Source organism: Paramacrobiotus metropolitanus, unplaced genomic scaffold, assembly GCF_019649055.1.
Source record: "Paramacrobiotus metropolitanus isolate TYO unplaced genomic scaffold, Prichtersi_v1.0 Parri_scaffold0000006, whole genome shotgun sequence".
NCBI classification, from domain to species: Eukaryota; Metazoa; Tardigrada; class Eutardigrada; order Parachela; family Macrobiotidae; genus Paramacrobiotus; species Paramacrobiotus metropolitanus.
This window is the reverse complement of record NW_026570226.1, coordinates 2496945-2505095: the sequence shown is the minus strand read 5'-3', so window position 1 is coordinate 2505095 and position 8151 is coordinate 2496945. Positions and strand designations below refer to the sequence as shown.

The 8151-nt window shown below is 40.0% G+C and overlaps 1 long non-coding RNA gene across 1 annotated transcript; it reads left to right on the top strand.

Moving 5' to 3' along the window:
• The first annotated feature begins 933 nt into the window (after positions 1–933).
• On the top strand, positions 934–7394 carry LOC129581963 (uncharacterized). The gene is made up of 3 exons (XR_008689567.1): positions 934–1460; positions 4268–4451; positions 7290–7394. It is a non-coding gene; the product is annotated as an uncharacterized LOC129581963 (long non-coding RNA).
• The last annotated feature ends 757 nt before the right edge of the window (positions 7395–8151 follow it).

The window sequence follows — 8151 nt, the reverse complement described above, 5'->3', positions numbered from 1 at the left end:
TTTTTAAATTTAATTATTTAATGAATATTTAATTTAATTTAGCAAATACATATTTATTTAATTAGAAAGTTATAAACATTCTCCATTTGATTGTTTCTATTGAGCGAAGCTCGCTTTGTACATGTAAATTATTTTTCTTGAAGCATAATTTTTTTATCCCGTAAATTATACGTCCCATTAATTAAATGAAATTATATTAATCAGTTAAAGAATAAATCACGTTAAATTATTAGCATCAAGTGTCCGGATATTTATTATGCGCCTGTGGCCCTCCGATACAACACGATTACCACTATACCACTGCTTGCGTTTATCTGTCTGTATTGATCCACTGTTTACTGCTGGTCCAACACATTCTTTTTTGCTACCATATTCCGTTAGCGAGGCATGCCGTATTCATACGAGTATTTTGTTTCGTCTTACCTTCCTAAAAAAGTTGGAAAAAATTGATTGGGCGTACTGTAGCACCCGTGCATTTATTAACTCGGCAAACAAATCTAATTACTTTGGGAATAACTGCTGTCGGTCCTGTAATAACTACCTACGATTTTCCAATCGACAGTCAGTGCTACCAACTATTTTTAAACCGTCTGTGACGCGAAGAGAGGATAATCGATTAAAGAATTTGTTAAATTATAGTCAATCTTCCATCGTGAATTTTGCATAATAAAATAAATTCATGATTTGCACTGTTAGAAGTCTGTTAAATTACCGCGACGCGCGCCGCGATCGATCCTGACCTTTCGCCGCTTAATCTACCTGGAGATATCCGTGAGAGCCGCTGCCAATTTCGCCACGTGCCACTCAAGACACGCTTAATATAGCCCCGCTGCTGCGCTCAGCACAATATGAAAAACTGCCGACACAGCGGCAGCTGCTGCGTGAGGAAAAACAGCCAACTTCATTTTCCCTCATTCATAATTGCCCGGCTGCCCATTGTCAACCACATGTACACAGTGGAAACCGACTTCCGTCTGCTACACTTGTTTATGCTAATCCCCTCCTCATTTCCCCTTGACCGGCTGCATCAACATTCATAACTCGGATTACAATATACCGCGGTGTGGAATAGCTCCCTCGTGACCTTTCCCCACTGTACAAACACGATCGACCAGCGCGCCGGCATTTGTGCGCACTGTTTGTTCGGCTTTTATGCGCACTCATTCTTGGAGTGCTAATATTGTTGAATAAGGAGCGCGGGAGAGACGGGGCGGAGTCTGGATACGCGCTGACGTCACGTCACGCTGGAGTGAAGATCTTCTGGATACAATATATATAAGATTGGTGTCTTGTGCGGTGTTAGCCCGGTTTTCTTTGGATACACTTTCAAGTTTGATCGGTTAATCTGTTTGACTGCCGACTTAAGACACCGCTTTTTTGGGAGTGTTGCTCGACGCTGACTTTCTTCGTGTTGACCTGACACTGTCTCGCTTAACTCGTCACTTCCTTATTCCAAATTGGTATGTAACGTTTCCTGTATTATTAATTGTTGCATTTTTTGTTTAAAAAATCATTTTAAAAATTAAAGCGAAGCCGTAAAGTTCTTAAGCGTTATTTTCGCAGCGATTAAAGTAGATTCGATTTATTATTAACGATTTCAACACAAATAAAATAAAAATAACAACAAAGCTGTACATTCTTTAAAAGTAATTACCGGACTTATTAGAAAACTTGATATTAATTTTGTTAAAAAATTTTACAATAAAATTTTTATTTTTTTTTTAACAGCAACCATATTACAACCAAAACCGAAAGTTTTTACCGAAATCCTACTTTGGATGTTCGCGATATTGTAAAGAAATGATAATAATGTAAACACTCCTAAAATTTTAGAGTTTTTGATAGGTTTTTTAGTTTTTTCGCTATGTACCGGTACTCTGTATATTGCTTGCTCTGCGATAATTATTAAGTTGCTTATAACTTGCTTGCATTTGTTCCGGAATTTACGAAAGCTCGCGGGTGTTTACTGTTGTTCACCCAAATCCAGAACTTATTATTGGAAAAAAGTTTGGTGGTTTATAAATTTGTGCTGTGTAAAGGTCAGGTGTTTGAATGCTGACGCAGGCAGGAAACGGCATGAGCCGTTCGGGAAACGTGCTCGCCGGTGACAGCCGCGGGCCGTTTATGCTGTGTGACACTTTAATTGTCCCACTCATCCAGCCACTCAATTTACGCGCTCATTTCGCGTTAACTTTAACATGCGTCAAATTAACTTAGCGCTTCCAGGGCCGAATCACAGGGAATATTAGCGGGATAAAAGCCGCTTTCTAATGACATTATCCTCACTCATCCTTACGTACTCCTGCCGTTTAATGGACACACGACACTTGCGTCACTCACAGAAGCGCTCTGTCTAAAATAATCGGAATTTAACGATGTTTTTTCGTTATCTGTTCGCAATAATTTTATTTTCAAAGAAATAACGAGTACGTTATTTAGGTAAATGGAATATCCGCGCAGGTTTATTTTATATTTTTAATAAGGGTTAAATATAAACCGGAGAAGAAATTTATTAAAAATTTTGTACTTAAAATTAAGAATAATAAAATAGCATAAGTGTCCCCTATGTGTTAATCACGCGTTATTATTATCTGATCATCAGTTGCGTTCATAAATTATTATGTCATACGTTTTAATTTATGTAATTATTTATGCCGATTTTCTGCATCGAAAAACGTTGATGCTAATCTCTGGTAAAGTGAGGTGTTCTGCTTTACTAATCTATATTTATTATACCGGCTAAATACTGGTCTTGATCGATTTCAGTTTTTCTGTCGCTTAACAAAATAAATTACCTGAATCAGTAATAACTACAGTACGAGTAATAAACTCGTATCTAATTAAGGGTTTTACTTAAGTGGCATGTTACCGCTGTATTATACCGGATACATGCCATCCTTGATCGATTTCAATTGCAAATCCCTAACGAAATAAGTGACTGTACTTTTCCTAATGATATTAAACACTTTTGAAAGAAAATTTGATCAACATATAACTACCAAATAACAATGATCAAAAACTAAATCCAAACATTACACATAATCGAAGGAGTTCCGGGAGACCTTTAGCAAGACAAGTAAAATTAATCTGACAGACCCAACCTTGAAGACCATATCGATTTGATTACTAAAGCACACCGGGATTGATTTATATCACATCGTCTGTTAATTTTCCCGCGCCGCCGGCCACATTGACATGATTTCCCGTAGCCGCTCACACCGCTTGTATATTTCGCTTAATTGGTCGGGTGGGGCGTTGCGTATTACTCATCACAGCGCAACCCGGCCAATTATCCCGTATAGGCCCATGCACACAGCAGATTGCGGTGTGTGATAAATGTCTTTGGTCGCCCGCGATAAGGAAGCCCGGTTAGGGAAAGTTGATTAAATTGCCGGCCGCGGCTGGATGGCCATTTCTATGGCCGTTTGCCGGGGCGCAGATGGGTTCCGGTGCGGTGATGAAAGTCCTCTTTCGTCCCTCTTGTATACACGCCATTCCCATCATCATCATCATGCATTCACTCCCGGCGCCCATTGATGGCGCGTTGTATAAGAAGGAGGTCATCACAACATGGCAATTGTGTTTGTTTTTTTCCCGGCAAATGCCGGATTAGACACGTTCAGTGTGCGTAGTTGCCACGGGTTTGGGCACACGCAGACAAATACACTTGCCGAAGAGTTTAATTTTGTAAAGAGGTGACGAAGAAGAAAATACTGGGTTATTGATTCCGGCTAGGTAGTGTCCGTCGGTTTCTTGCGGTTTATTGACAGTTAATCTGGTCGCATTTTAATTTGCCCTTTATATAAAACCTTAATATTAATTTATGTACATATACACATATTTAATACGGTTTATTGACAATTAACCTTGGTCGAATTTTGATGTTATCTTTAGATGAAAACCCTTCTTATCAATTTGTGTACATATGCTTATTTAATACGTTTGTTATTTATAATCATCCCCTTGTTAAATCATTAACACCTGCAAAAAAATTCAGAAATTTGGGATGTAATAGACGCTTTGAATACGCTGATAACTGCCTTGCACGATTTCTAAGCGGCTCATATGTTAATGCTGCATCATAATGTAAGGTGCACAAAATTGTGTAATTGCGCAGTTGGCGAAATAACAGTAGTCAGTAACTAACCATCGACAGTTGGGTAACAGTAATTACCGTGAAATTTCTGTATGCTGCTTACTGAACCGGATTTTTAAGATACTTAAGTTAAACAAGATACATAAGTAATAATTTTGTATTTAATTTCAGTGATCGCCAGCGATAAGCATAATCAGAAGCGCGCCGGAAATTCCCATCCCACCGGCAGCAGTACCGCGGGAAGATGGAGTGGAGCACGGGACCAGTGCCGACCATCGTCGTGTACGGCTTCCTCTTCTGCACGGCCGTTCTGGGACAGATTAACGAGCCGCTATCAGCCGACAAACAGAAACCGGTAAGATCCATGTTACACAATGGTCATTCTTGCACTCGTATATCTATACAGTACAAGCAGCGAGTGTGATACCACAATTGCGCAATCGGATATTTCCGGATGTGCTAAGGCTGCTCTAGACATACAGCAGATGCAGATCTGGGTTGGGCGCGCCGGGATCGAATGAATTTAAAAGAATAAAAGTAAACCTAAGCATCACATGCTGTTTCTATAATATAAATAAATAAGCAAATTTTAGTTTTATATAGAGTAGTAGCGGTGAGATTCGTGGATAGTACCCAAATTAATTAGCTGAATTAAAGCACTCGGCAAAAACAGCACTATCGCTGGCGGAAATTTTCGGGATGGAACACAATTGTTAATAGAGAATTAGAAGCAAAGAAAGCTGTCGGAAGAAAGTATAAGAGCGCCAAAAAACTGAGACCTCTGCGCCCAAAACTGGGCACGTGCAACTATTGCAAAAAACATACCGGTATGATTGTGAAATAACTGTATTAAGCCGAATTAATATCAGTCGTGCTAATTGAGTGCATACATTTCAGCTGGTAATACTACTTCGGTATACTGAGCAAATTTTCCAGCATAGTTTCAAATTACATTTTGCATTAAGTGTTAATACACGAGCTGATAGATTTTTTTCGATGTTTTAGTGTAACAAAGTTTTTATTTTTATTAATCATGAAGTATCGTAGTGTCACTCGCACGTTTGTTAATTTAATACATTTAGATATTAATAAATAGTGCAGCGTATCTTATTTATATTTCTTAACGAAAAAAGAATATAATTAACTTTAAGGAAGTCTAATGTACGTTGAAAACGTTTACGCGAAAAGCCTGTACCGGTTTTGCCAGGCCAGCACATATTTGGCCACTGCTCTACGCAATCTCTACAGACGTATTCTTTATTCCGTTGGTGCAGTCAAACTATGCAAATGATAATTATACGAGTACAATCAATCTTATCCTCGTAACTATTGTTTTGTACTTTGTTCGCATTGTAATTACCAAACTATTAGTAATTATTGAATAACCCACGAGAATATATGAGTAACAACAACAACGGAATGCCAGTTATACCATTAGTAAGTAAACTAGTAGACCCCGCGCAAATTGCGCGCAACATATAGGCTACGGAATAGGAACAATTTAAAATCAGAAGGATGTCATGATTATTATTTATTTTTTTTTTGTGAAAAAGATCTCGGTTAACTTTTTGTATCATCCGTTGTATTGTTTGTGCGAATAATTTTTTGTTGCCAACTTCACAAACTTAAAGCAATCGTAAATTCCCATGGTCGGATACCGGAAACAGCACTATGACTCAGAACTATGGAGCACATGTTGCTCATTTGACGTTTCTGGTTTCTGCATATCCCACCCGTAAAAATAAGTTTTCCATCCGTGCCCTTTAAATCCGAAAGTATCAGTATGGGAAGTGGTGGGAAAGCGGAATGCAATCCCGTGGAAAAAAAATTGCCACGACTAATGTTTCACTTGATGCTCCGCTCGCGCCGCAGCTCGGCGTCGCCTGCGGCTTTGTCTTCGGTTCTTAGTATTCCACACGTTGGGAAAAAAATCAGATTTTCTGAAAATTTATGACGCAAAGGAAAAACCTAATGATCCGTGACATCTGGAGCCACCGTTGCCTACTCTTCTCAAATCAGACTTTTGCTGGCTCGGCTACTGACTTTGATATGTAAGATGTGTATCGAATGACAGACCCCGTGCAAATTGCGCGGTTTAAATCGGCTTCTTATCGTTCTGTAGATAATTTTTTTGCTGCTGATTTTTAAGGTTTTTTTCAAAATTTTCTCCCTGGCTGCTTCGCCTTCTGCTGGTTGTCACAGATTTTACAAAACAGAAATTGTAGAAAATCCTTTCTTACTGCTTTCGAGCCGGCAAACTCTGCCAAAAAATGCGTACGTCCATTGCTCACCAGTCACCAGCTGCTGCCCTTGGGCGCACTGCTACTTTAAAACTGGTCAGACGTCTGCGGAGGGCAGTTGTCTTAATGATCATGGTTGAAACTGCGCGATACGCTTCGACTCTTCGTTGCTTTTTTCATCAAACTCTCCTTTCTTTCGGAGTCTGAGTTTCGATGAGAAAATAGAAACGCAAGGCTACCCTATAATTTATAAACTTTCAAGTTTCGTTCCAGTGAAACGTTCTGGAAGCCCGTGGCTGCTTGGCAGCAAAGAGGTTTTTGGTTGTTTATTTGAGACAATGGTGAGGTGGTCGGTTCTGCAATGGTGGATTCTTCACTTCTCCCGTAGACTCGGCATGTTACGTTTTTTCAATTTTTTATGAAACTGGAACTGTTTTTCTCAGATCTGACTTTTGATGGCTCTACTACACGATAAGAGCTATCGAATGATACCAAGATATCGAAGTTTGGTCTTGTGTGTGGCTGGGACTGACTCCCCGCAGTTGAATTTTGAGCACTTCTTATTCTTTTAGTATAAAGGAATAAAGGATTACTAAATACTAAATTTAGTAATATTAAATTTTAGTATTACTAAGTATTAGTCGTACCACCAAACGGACGGACAAATATTTTAAAGGATTAAAATATTAATAATATTATTAAGATATTAATATTAAGAAGATTGATGTTATTAAGATTTGCCGTCATGCATGCCGGTTGTTATACCGTTCACGATAACAACAAGTTTAGCTCTCTATCGGTCAACCTGGAAAAGTGAAAGTGATCGCCGCCAAATCCCAGACATCTTCATCATTTATTGTTACGATTTAGATACACTACAATTTTCCGTGCGTTGTAATCCAAACACTGAGCATTTTCCGGTCAAACTCATAATCGTTTGAAATTCACTTCAGATGGAGCTCCTGTCAGCGGAAACCGGTGTGGACAAACGCACCCTCTTCAACAACATCCCGCTGAACATCACCTACCGCGCCCAGCGTAACCCCACCGCCCTGGGGCCTGTCGAAAGTCCGCTGGCGCCAGCGGCGCCGTCTACGGACTGGGTCGCCAGCACGATGGCCTGCACTACATCCTGTACGAGAAGCCCTGGTGGATGACCTCCTACAACTACTCCCACCCTTGTGCCGGCCACCGAGCAGCGTCTGGGCCTAGACAAGCGCAACTTCGACATGCTGGACACCCTGGCTTTGAGCGCTTCGAGAAGCGCAATCTGGACATGATCGATTCACCGGGATTCGGGCATTTCGTCAAGCGCAGCGTGAAGAATCCCGGAAGGGCGGACAGAAACGGAACTTCGACCAGATCGACTCGCCGACGGATTTATGGAGTATTTTCATTTTTATCCGTAGCGCCGTTAACTGCTATTAGATTTAGTGTAGTATATTTTATTTCTGTTTGATAGACAAACGTTCCAAAGCTTTTATTCATGTGCCGCGTAGTAGCTGCTTGCAATTTTACTCTCCTAGTCAAATATCCAGTTTTAGAGGTTGTAGCTCTGCTGTTTCGTACGCCGTATCGGTCCGGAAAGGTCATGCGTTGTAAGCTAAAATGCCAAAGGTCACTAAAATAATTCCCCGCTGATAAATGCATTGCCGCGTAATAAACTGTCATAAAAGCCAGAATATTCTTAGTACTGTGAATTGCAGCGTCCTTGCTTGCAAATAAGTGACTCAATTATGTTGTCCAAAATGGACTGAAGTGCGCGCATTACAGCATGAGACACAACAAAATTTTGGCTTCATTTCGGTAATGCAA